General features: G+C 41.9%; 1 long non-coding RNA gene across 1 annotated transcript; it reads left to right on the forward strand.

The window, feature by feature from the left end:
* The first annotated feature begins 416 nt into the window (after window positions 1-416).
* Window positions 417-10,862, forward strand: LOC117099304. Its single transcript, XR_004443753.1, has 3 exons — window positions 417-534; window positions 5,508-5,593; window positions 10,590-10,862. It is a non-coding gene; the product is annotated as an uncharacterized LOC117099304 (long non-coding RNA).
* Window positions 10,863-11,160: the final 298 nt, after the last annotated feature.

Consider the following 11,160-nt stretch of genomic DNA (forward strand, 5'->3'; position numbering starts at 1 on the left):
GGAGGAAAAAAAAGAAAAAAGAGTGCTTGAGTCCACATCTAGGGTGAATATGTGTAAAGGCGAGAGAGGGCAGCGTGGAGGAAGGAGGGAACAGTCCGGACAAATCCCTAATAAACTGCCGGAGGAGGACCTAGAGGGGGCTCTGTATTTTTAGGGGTGATGGAACACTTCCTGAACACTTCCGGCCTGTGAAGGCTTGAGATGTTAATTATAGGACCTGTGGATGTCAGCAGAGATCTTTTAAAAGAATAACTTAAGTGCCTAAAATCCCCCCAAGAATACACAGCCAGCCCGTTTTAGAAATGGCCGTCAAAGACAACAAAAGTGAAATGCGCAAATGCCTTCTACGCAGGGTGGTGCTGGGCAACCAGCTCGCGCTGCAGCCTCCCCCACGCTGTTGCTAGGAGATCGGAGGGCTATACTTCCATCATCTCCATACTTGCTGGGAGATTGAGTAATTGGTGTCTGGATGTGCGTGTGCTGCTTCCCAAAATATCTCTTTAAAAAGACGTGAGAGGGATGCGGAGCCAGTAGGTAGGATGATGGAGGGCGGACTGTGTCCCAAGAGGGCAGTGGGCTCCAAAAGCCAAGGCTGAGGCTGAGGAGGGGGTGGGGACCCACATGGGGGATAGAGTGGGGAGCTGCTGACAGCTTTCCCAGATTCCTTTTCATCCTCTGCTTGTTCTTTGAAACTGATCTCTTAAGTGGAATCTAGAAATTGCTGGGGACAACTACAATTTAGGGAGCACTGTAGTTTGGTTTTTCATCCTTACTGTTGAGACACAGCAAGGCTAAGAGAAAGCCTTTAATTTTATTTTGTAGGTACTGAAATGTTAATGCACAGCTTTATGGTGCTTGGTTATAGGTGTTGAACTCTGTTTTGTGGGAGGGGGGTAGATGAGAAAATAGGGCATGCCTGTGGACACACACACACACACACACACGCACACAAGCACACAAAGACCCCAGTGATGAAAACGGCTGTTTCAGCTGCAGGGAGCCAGTGAAATAGACAGTTGGAGCCCACAGCTATAAGGGCTCTGGAAGTTAGGAAACCTGGGGGTGAGAGTCAGCCCTGCCTCTGACAACTACATCACTCTTCACGAGCCTTCTCTGCCTCAGCTTCCTCATGTGTAACCTGACAGGGTTGAGCTAGTACATCTCCAAGGTGCGCTCCACATCTCCTGCATTCTTGGAGTCTGAAGTCTGGTTCCACCTTCTCCTCAGAGTCAAGGGACAATGCCATACCACTTCTCTGTGGAGGCATTCGATTCTCTCATTTCATTAACAGGAAAAATTCAATTGATTGCCGTGTTTTACACTTTTTCAAATATCTACTCAAATGCCTATTGCTGGAAGTCTAGGAGAGGAGACTGAGAAATGGAATAACTGACTTTTAAATTATATTATTTTCCTTTTTGTCACACTTGTCCTACAATACTTAACATGCTCAAAAATCCTATTTTGGATAGCATCGCTTTTTTCTTTTTAACCAAGGGAGGAGGGTGGAAGGGCGCAGGGCATTCAGGATATATTGATGCTGTATTCTGATACCACAAATGAGAACTAAGGATCGAGAGTGTTTTCCTTAAAGTCACTGGCCAAATGGCAGAGTGTCTTGGAATTCTATTAAGGATTAGGAAACTCACCTTAGTTCCGACACTAACTCATAGGGCAAGGACCAGATACTTATTTGTAAAAAGCAGAAGCTGGCTGGCGGGGGATGGGGCGGGAAGTGGGGGTTGCTCTAGTCCTCATAGGAAGGTTAGGAAAGAAAATACCATAATATATGTAAATGCACTCTGTAATGTAGAAAGAGTGCACAGAATGTACTGCATTCTTTTCACTGTGTGCCTGAGAAATTTATTCATTTATTCAGAAAGTATTTTTTGAGATGTTGCTGCCGCCAGTCCTCATTAGGCATTCATTCACATGGCGCATGCACATGGTCAGTGTCCCTCGTCATCCATCCCGTGCCCACAGTTCTAGGGAAAATGACCTCCTATTGCTACAGAAAACTGCATTCTCAATGGCTGCATCCTCTGAATACTACACATTCTTCTAGAATGAACCTTTGCACAGTGTGAAAAATGCACTCAAATCACTCCCACGAGTGTCTGTCTTATTTTGTTGTTGAACACTCCTGGTGACACAAACCTCAGACATTTTACTTCCTGTGTTAGTGAATGTCAATGCCTAATCATTGTACAAGTAGATGTTGCTTAGGAAAAACAAATAAAATTAAGGCTATCTTAAAGTTAACAAACACCATCCTCCCACCCAACCCTTGGCTGAGCAGGCAAATAAGCAATGCCTTTCTCTGATTTTTTTTTCTCCCTCATTAGGGATGGCAAAGCTCACTATCACGTGGATCACCCAGACTCACTCATTTTACTGGTTCTTCACAGTACCCAGGAAGATTTCAGATGGACCTCAAATACAAAGGCTGTGAGGAACCCTATTCATTGTGTTGACACCACAGAGAGATTATTTTTTCCTGGGGGAGACACACCTGACCTTTAACCTCTTTGATCCCTTAAAAAGTTATTTTCCCAGCTGGGCACGGTGGCTTACGCCTGTAATCCCAGCACTTTGGGAGGCTGAGGTGGGTGGACCACCTGAAGTCGGGAGCTCAAGACCAGCCAGGCCAGCATGGTGAAATCCCGTCTTTACTGAAAATACAAAAATTAGCAGGGGTTGGTGGCGCATGCCCATAATCCCAGCTACTTGGGAGGCTGAGGCAGGAGAATCGCTTGAGCCTTGGAGGCGGAGGTTGCAGTGAGCCGAGATTGCACCATTGCACTCCAGCCTGGGTGACAGAGTGAGACTTCATCTCAAAAAAAAAAAAAAAAAAAAAGAGAGAGAGAGAGAGTTATTTCCCCTTGTGCCAAGAATGATATGAAGCCTGGAGAGCAGGTGAGGGAAAATGAACTGATGCCACTCAAGAGTAACCAAGAATCGTAGGCTGCATGTTAGTGTTACCAGGCAGAGCTTGGTTCCTTGCCCTTTCTTTTGGGTATTTGGCAAGCCATACAGAGTTTTCAGTAGGGGGATGGATGAGGGAGGAAAAGCACAAGGGAGTCATAAAGGGATGCCAAGTCATAATGAATAAGAGTTATTTTGTGCACTCCCAGGAGATCTGAGCCCATGGGCAGTAGTTCCGAGGACACAGATGTTGGTTCAGCATCAGGAAGTCCTTGCTAAGAAAGCTTTGCAAAATGCAAATGGACTGGGGTTGCAGGGGAGATGTTCAAATAAATTTCCTTTCACTAGGGCTGGACCCAGGCAAGGGTGGTCACAGATTAACTCTCACCACCCTTCCAACCCTAATATTCTGTGATGCCATGGGAGACCCAAGGAAGCCATGCTGACCCATATTTACCTCCTCCACTCACACCCTAACATCTCAACCTTTATTAAACCCTAAGACAGGAAGGCCACATTTGTCTCCAAAACCATTCTGTCCCCAAACTAAGGAAGCATTAAATAAATTTGCAAAGTGCTTTTTGAAAGTCAGCTGTAGAAAATTTCCCTGGTTAAATCGAATTAAGCAAGAGAGCCATCATCTTAAAGATGTCAAATAATAATAATAACTTTTTTTTTGAGACAGAGTTTTGCTCTCATTGCTCAGGCTGGAGTGCAATAGTGTGATCTCAGCTCACCTGCAACTCTGCCTCCCGGGTTCAAGCAATTCTCCTGCCTCAGCCTCCCACGTAGCTGAGATTACAGGCATGCGCCAACAAGCCCAGCTAATTTTGTATTTTTAGTAGAAATGGGGTTTCACCATGTTGGTCAGGCTGGTCTCGAACTCCTGACCTCCAGAGTATCTGCCTGCCTCAGCCTCCCAAAGTGCTGGGATTACAGGTGTGAGCCACCACACCTGGCCAAATAATTATTTTTATTTTTATGACTTTTTTATTTGGCCATTGCCTCATTTCCAGCAAGTATGGGGGAAGGTATTCCCTAAGGAGCCCTTAATCGCTTAATTCTGAAAATAATGGATTCTTTTTTAAGGGGAAACAACCATGATCGTCCACTTGAAAATAAACACCCAGCTTTTACCATTTTGACTCACGGTAACCTCGCTTTTTCTGAAGTCTTTCCTTGGATCTATCTCCAAAGTGAGTCAGAAAGAAAGTGGCTCTGTTTACACGTGGAAGGATTTGAAGTCATTCATAATAAATTTTTTTATGGCTTCAAGTTGTGAATTAACTCATTTTAATCTAGAAATAAAAGCCTCTATTATGTAGCTTATACATGAGGAATCTAAGTCTTAAGAGGGTTAGGATGACTTGCCTAAGGCTACACCTCCATTTCTAGGCATTAGAGACATCAGTCTACTGTAACTACCTGCCTAGGTTCTTGACCTCCTATTTCAAGCTTCTTAATTTTCATCTATTCATTCATCCACCCATTCATTCATTCACTCAATCAAAAATATTGAGTACCACCTATGTGTCAGGAGCCAATCTAGACAGTGAACCAAAGGCAATATCTGCCCGAATGAAGCTTACATTCTACATGTAAGAAACAGCAACAAAAATTAATAAGTAAAAAATACAGTATCTTCATGTAAGCAATGAGAGAAGCCTAGATAGCATATATGACAGACCTGCTGGGCTGATCACTGAGTAGCATAATTAGAGGGAAAGCTCATGGGCACAGGATTAGTAGCTGGTACGTGTGTACCCTGTTGTTCACGACTCTCTGAGATTGCACCCAACAATCTGGTAGGACTGAATTTACACTCTTAAAGTGGGACCCTGGCTTTTCTGTTGCATGATCAAGGAAGTACTGGCCCCTGCCCTGCAGTGATCAGGGCCTAGGATTTAGTAGCAATATGATAGAACTTCAACTCCAGCTGGATCCTGCCAGCTCAGTTTTCATGATCACAGGCTGAGTCCAAGGCTTGCATGTTATAGCAAGCAGCAGCAGGATGAGCCTCATCAGAATTGATGGCTGGAGTACTACCAACTGTTATTCTGGCATAATGGAGAGCTGGAGTTCCAGCTTTTTCCATGATGAGGATTGATTGATTGAATGCCTTAAGCACTGGACCATAACTGGTTTCCATGGAACTTTGCAGGAAATTTATTTCCTGAGAGAACATGTGGTTCACTACTCAACTCCTTGGATACTTGATGACCTGCTTCTCATATTTATCTAGTGCTCTATGTAGCATTCTTGAACTAAAGAAGTTTTAGGCTCTTCTCTGTTTGGCCCATTCTCTGCTGAGTCAAGTCCTATGTCCAGCCCAATGTGTTTCTATTTGGATGATTAGAATTCTGGAGCTGAGCCATATTATCCCTTAGGACAATATTTGTTTACTGTGGCTGCACAGTGGAAACACCTAAAGACATTGCAGAAAATACCTATACCTTGGCCCACCCTAAAACAGAAACTAACTTTTTCAGGGTAAAGCATTGGCTTCTGTATCTTTCAAATTGTCCCTAGTGATTCTGATCCACAGTGAAAACTGAAAATTGTTCTAATATTCACCTTGCCAGAAAAATGAGACTATGTAAAGGGAACCCTCACTTCAAATTGGAGAAGGAAGCTTTGAGATTTCCAGGGAAGATGGAAGACAGAACAGGTGTGTAAAATCTTGCATCTTGCTATGAACACATACATATGCTTGACAAAACATAATACAAAAAATTTAGAAGAAAAACGTCCACATGCCAAATGAAACTAAAACCCAAATTAAAGTATTAGAGATAAATCCTTGTGACCCAAAGGGGTATTAAGAGTAGACAGAAAGTTTTGTGGCAGGAGTCATAAGTAGCTCATGGATTAGGTGTCAGGACTGGGATTCTTGTATAAAGTCAAGGTGCCACATCAATGAGGAGAGACTATAAGAACTTTGTTCACCTGCTCAGGCAGTTAGTAAGAAGCATGATGGCCTCCCTGATCTATGACTGTGTTTCAAGAGCTCTTGGCTAAATTGGGGTTCTAGTACTAGAGAAGCTAGCAATTTTGCCTAAATGGAAAATGAAGGGGAGCTGGATATAGCATTTACAGTGCCTTTGAGGGATACTTCTTTAACCTGGTGAACAGCCTCATAGCTGGTTGCCCAAACCGTCACCAGGGGTTTACAAAGAAAGCTTGTTTCTACTGGCAGATGCCCTTACGGCTCTTGTCTGACCCATGTTCACTTTATACCTGCCTGACCATGGCTCTAGCACTGGGAGGCTGACCTTTTGTTCTACCTGGCATACTGGGGAAAGGCCAACCTAGGGCAGCCCCTAGTTCTCCAGCTGGAAGGTGCACATTCAATATACCCAGTACAACAGAAAACAAGTTCAGACAGTTTTATTTACAGATCCTGGACAAGGAGGGAGTAATTCAGGAGAGCAGTCCTCCATCCCCGGGTCTTGCAATCAACCCAGGAATGATGAGAATGATGAGTCAGGCAGAGAGAGAGCACATCTAGTGACTAGCAGCACATATAAGGGAATAGGGAATGGAATACTTTAAATTCATGGGCAAATGCCTGATGGTCCATTTAAAGGAAATTTTCCGTGGGAAAGCAGGGAGCCCAGTCTTCTCGGTAAGAGAGATGCTCCTAAATTCTTACTTCCGTCCACCAGCTTGAGACATTTGGGTGCAATGTAGAACTGGAAACTGTGTCAAGGGTGACTGAGCCCTGTTTCTGGCCTAAGAAAGTTAAAACTTGCATACAAAATAGATGTCAAGGCAACACAAAAGGATAAGAATTCACTACAGGGTGGAAATACAGTCACCCTCAAGAGATCAGAAACCCCACACTACACTATGCATGGGTGTAGGCCAAATTCACACTACTCTGTGTTGTTCTGTGCTGACCAAAACAGACCAGGAACAATTCAAACCTGCAGCATCCTGGGAGGGAAAAAATGTTAAGCTGTCACCTAGGACAACTCCACAATCCAAGGTATAGATAAGATTTCTGGGAAAAAATAATTCTCACTGCAGATACACCAACAGAACAGAAATGACAAAACCTGAAGGTGAGACTAGTCAGATTTAAAAACTCGATAATTCATGGACATATTAGTTTTTTGTGACTGCTATAACAAATGGCCACAAACTGGGTAGCTTAAAATAACAGAAGTCTGAAATCAAGGTGTTAACAGGAGCATACTCCCTCTGAAGGCTCTAGGAGAGAGTCCCTTCCTTGTATCTTCCAGCTTCCAGTGGCTCCAGGTATTTATTGGTGTATAGTAACATCACTCTAATCTCTGCCTCTGTCTTTACATCACACTCTCCTCAAAACACCTCCTCCATTTTTTTTTATAAGGATACATATGATTGCATTTAGGATCCACCTGAATAATTCAGGATAAAATCCTCTTCTCAAGATCCTCACTTTAGTCACATCTTTTCCCATGCATGATGATATTTTCTTTTTTGCTGTATAATATCCCCAGGTCCCAGGAATTAGGATGTGGAATGCCTTTTTTGGGGGCTACCATTAAGCCTGCTACAATCCCTACCTAGTGAGACTAGAGCAACCTGATGGAGACTTTCAAGTCAACATATTTACAATGTACAAAGAGATGTAGGTAGGAAATGACTCCTTAAGGCATTATGAAAAGACTAATATTTTGAAAAAGGACTGGGAAATTTTGAAAAAAATCCAAATAGAAATTCTAAGGATGAAAAATACAGTAAATGAAAGAAGAGGTAAACTCAGTAAATTAAGCAGCAGAATAGACACAACTCATGAGAGAACAAGAGGTCTGAAAGGCTTCTCTGAAGAAAAATCCCTAAATGCTGTAAAGACAAATAACAAGAGAGGAGAAATAAAGGAGAGAATGAGGAGCTCCAATGCATGTCTACCTCAAGTACTAGAAGAAAAAAACATAGTATGTCCTTGAGCAATATAACCAAAAGACAATGGTGGGATGAAACAGCACTGAACAAAGACACAAGTCCTGAGATCGAAACTAAGTCCCACATAAGAAGCACAAAAAATGTTTATCTACACACATTATAACGAAACTAAACAATATGAAAGACAAAGAGAAAGTCTAAAATGCTGCTAGAAAGAAATGCCAGATCTAAAGAGGAATGAGGATATTGACAGAAACCTTTTCATAACAAACAATGCCAAACAATGAAAATAATATTTCCAAAGACTGAAGGACAGTGACTGCTGAGTCAGGATTCCATTTTCAGCTATACTAGCACCTTTCCATGTAGAGAAAACTAAGAGTTTTCTACTTACACACCCTTACTGAAAGAATTAATAAAGACTTTAAAGAAAGAAAACGGAGTACTAGGAAGAGAATAACAGGAAAGGACATTTTGTTTATGAGGTTATGGAAGGCTTCTTAAAAAATGATATTGCAAAACCTGCAATATGAAAAAGGTCAGGTAAAAAGTTGGAGCAAGAGCTTTTCCAGAAGAGGAAAATAGAATATGCAAAATTCTTGAGTGATGAAAGGTGTTGGAATACAGGTGAGAGAAGGTAAATATGGTGTGAGGAGAAGTTTCAGACATTTTCAACAGCAGTATCTTTTGTGCCCTTGCACACCATGACAGGGAATTCAAATTTTATTCTAAGTGAAATGAAAAGTCACTTTTAAAGAAAAAAAATGAGAATGACAGAACTCCAAATAAGTTTTTAAAAGTTCTTCTAGAAAATAGAAGACATAAGTAAGAATTTGAAGTCCAGTCCAAGAGGGTAGTGTAGTATTTAAATGACAGGATTTCCTGAGAGAAGACACAGAGAAGAATTAATCAATAATATAATTCAAGAAAATTTCCCAGAGCTGGAAAAAAATGAATTTCTGGATGGAAATGGCTCATTGAAGTATCCAGCATAGTGAATTAATATAAACCTAAGACACATCTTCATAAAATTTCAGAATACTAAATATGAAAAGATTCTTAAAATTTCCAGAGGGAAAAAGAGGATTACATTTTTGAAATCAAGAATCAGGAGACTTCGGACCTCTCAACAGCCACACTTGAAGTTAGAAGACAATCAATATATGCCTTCAAAAATTTTAAGATAAAATTCAAACTAATATTTTATATTCAGCAAAACTGTTAGTTAAGTTTGAGGGTACAATAAAAGCATTTTCAGAGGCAATGGGTTTCCAAAAATTTCTTGTTTGCCTTTTCTTAGAAAGCTATTGGAGGATGTGTTCCACCAAATCAAGAGTAAACCAAGAAAAGGAAGACATAGGATAGAGAAGGGAGGAAGGAAGGAGATACATGCAGAACAAAAAGGGGAGAAGTCCAAGTTCCGGAAAAAAAGATCCCAGATGATAGCTCTGCAACAGGTTGAGACGTCACCTGTCTAGATTGCATCAGATGAGAAGGCTGCAGGAGACACTGTCCAGGCAGATTAAATGGGTAAAATACATGATGCACTGGAATGTTTTGAGAGGAAATTTAGACAAATAGCTAAGAGCCTGGGTTTGAATAATGATCATTAGAAAACTAAGACAGCAAACAAACAAAAAGTCAGTTACTAACTTCTAAGAAAACAAAATATTATACAGAAAAGGAAAATAGTCATGGTTTACTGTATGCCTCAGCTCCAAATAGCACTTTCATTGTCATAATAATATAAAAGATGAACAATGGGTCAGATACAGTGACTCACGCCTGTAATCCTAGCACTTTGAGAGGCCAAGGCGGGCAGATCATGAGGTCAGGAGTTCAAGACCAGCCTGGCCAGCATGATGAAACCCCATCTTTACTAAAAATAGAAAAATCAGCCAGAGAATGGTGGCATGCACCTGTAGTCCCAGCTACTCTGGAGGCTGAGGCAGGAGAATCACTTGAACCCAGGAGGCAGAGATTGCAGTGAGCCGAGATCACGCCACTGCACTCCAGCCTAATGATGACAGAGCTGGACTCCATCTCAAAAAAAAAAAAAAAAAAGCTGAACAATGATCTAATCGTGTATTTAGGAGATGACTCAGCTAGGGAAAAGGAAAGGGTGGAGAGTAGAGGTAGGATTCGTAACAGAGATTTTCCCAAGCCCAGAGATATTGGTCGGTGTGGAGTCCTCAAATTTCACAGGGAAGAGGTAGACTTTGGGGAAATGGCTGTGATGTGTCTGGGAACGTTCTGTCCTAGACACAGAGTTCTCAGTTGTGGCACCAGAGCCACTAGATCATGATGGAGAGGACATTAGAGACCCTTCTCACATTTCCTAGGTATCAATGGGCCTTGGGATTCATGGGGTACCTTACGAAAGGGGAGGCATGCCAAGCAATGCTTAAGGCTGATTTTGCTCCTGCAGGATATGGGCTAGAATCAGACATAGCCTGATTTAAAGGAAATGAAGCAAGTGACATTTTGCACATTTGGGTTTGGTAGCTACAAATCCATATTTACTATAGGACAAAAGGGTCTTTATGGAAATTGTTTTATTGTCTGTGTGGCAACTGACTTTAAAATCAGTTGTATACAGTGTGATGTGCACGTACAAGTTAAATACACCTTATATCCTAGAGGTGATCAACATAAACAGAGCCCACATGAAAAGTGACTTGAGTAGTTAACTGGCATTTAACATTTTTATATCAATATCAGAAAGTGTGTTAATTAGCGTAAAATACATTAGAGTTTTGCTTACTTTTTGGCAGAAATGACTGATTCTGAAGATTGAGAATTAGAATCTTCATTCCTACATGTGTTGTCATTCCTACATGAAGGAAGCAGAAGAATGTAGCAAGCTCAGGTCTCTAATGCCAGGAGTGGGGCTTTCAGTGACCAGAGCTCTCTGGGTCCTCTGCGTATCCCTCCCCTGTCAACTGATTCGATAGAGGCTGTGCTGGTCCTAGCATTAGCACATCCTTGAATCTGCCTTTGGGCGTGACTTCTGTGCAAAGACAGAAAGGGGAAGTTTCCGGTCTACATAGCCAACATGTAGTCTTGATAATAAATCATTGTTTGTTTGGAATAATTTGGTCTGAGCCTTACTTTTATTGTAAAACACTATCTGTAGATGGCATTTAGGGCATAGGACCTTTAGGCCTCATCTAGCTCTAACCATGGGAGGCAACCAAAGACCCTGATGTTTGGCAAATGGCCACATTTGCAGAGCTCTTATTGCAAGAGAGGTGCTCCTAAATCTGAGTTCTAACATCACCCCTTTTCTAACTCCAGAACCCCATTGCTAGGCAGCTCCCTTCACCTGGAGACTCGCCCTCCCCT

Source organism: Trachypithecus francoisi, unplaced genomic scaffold, assembly GCF_009764315.1.
Source record: "Trachypithecus francoisi isolate TF-2019V2 unplaced genomic scaffold, Tfra_2.0 Lachesis_group16, whole genome shotgun sequence".
Classification (NCBI taxonomy): Eukaryota; Metazoa; Chordata; class Mammalia; order Primates; family Cercopithecidae; genus Trachypithecus; species Trachypithecus francoisi.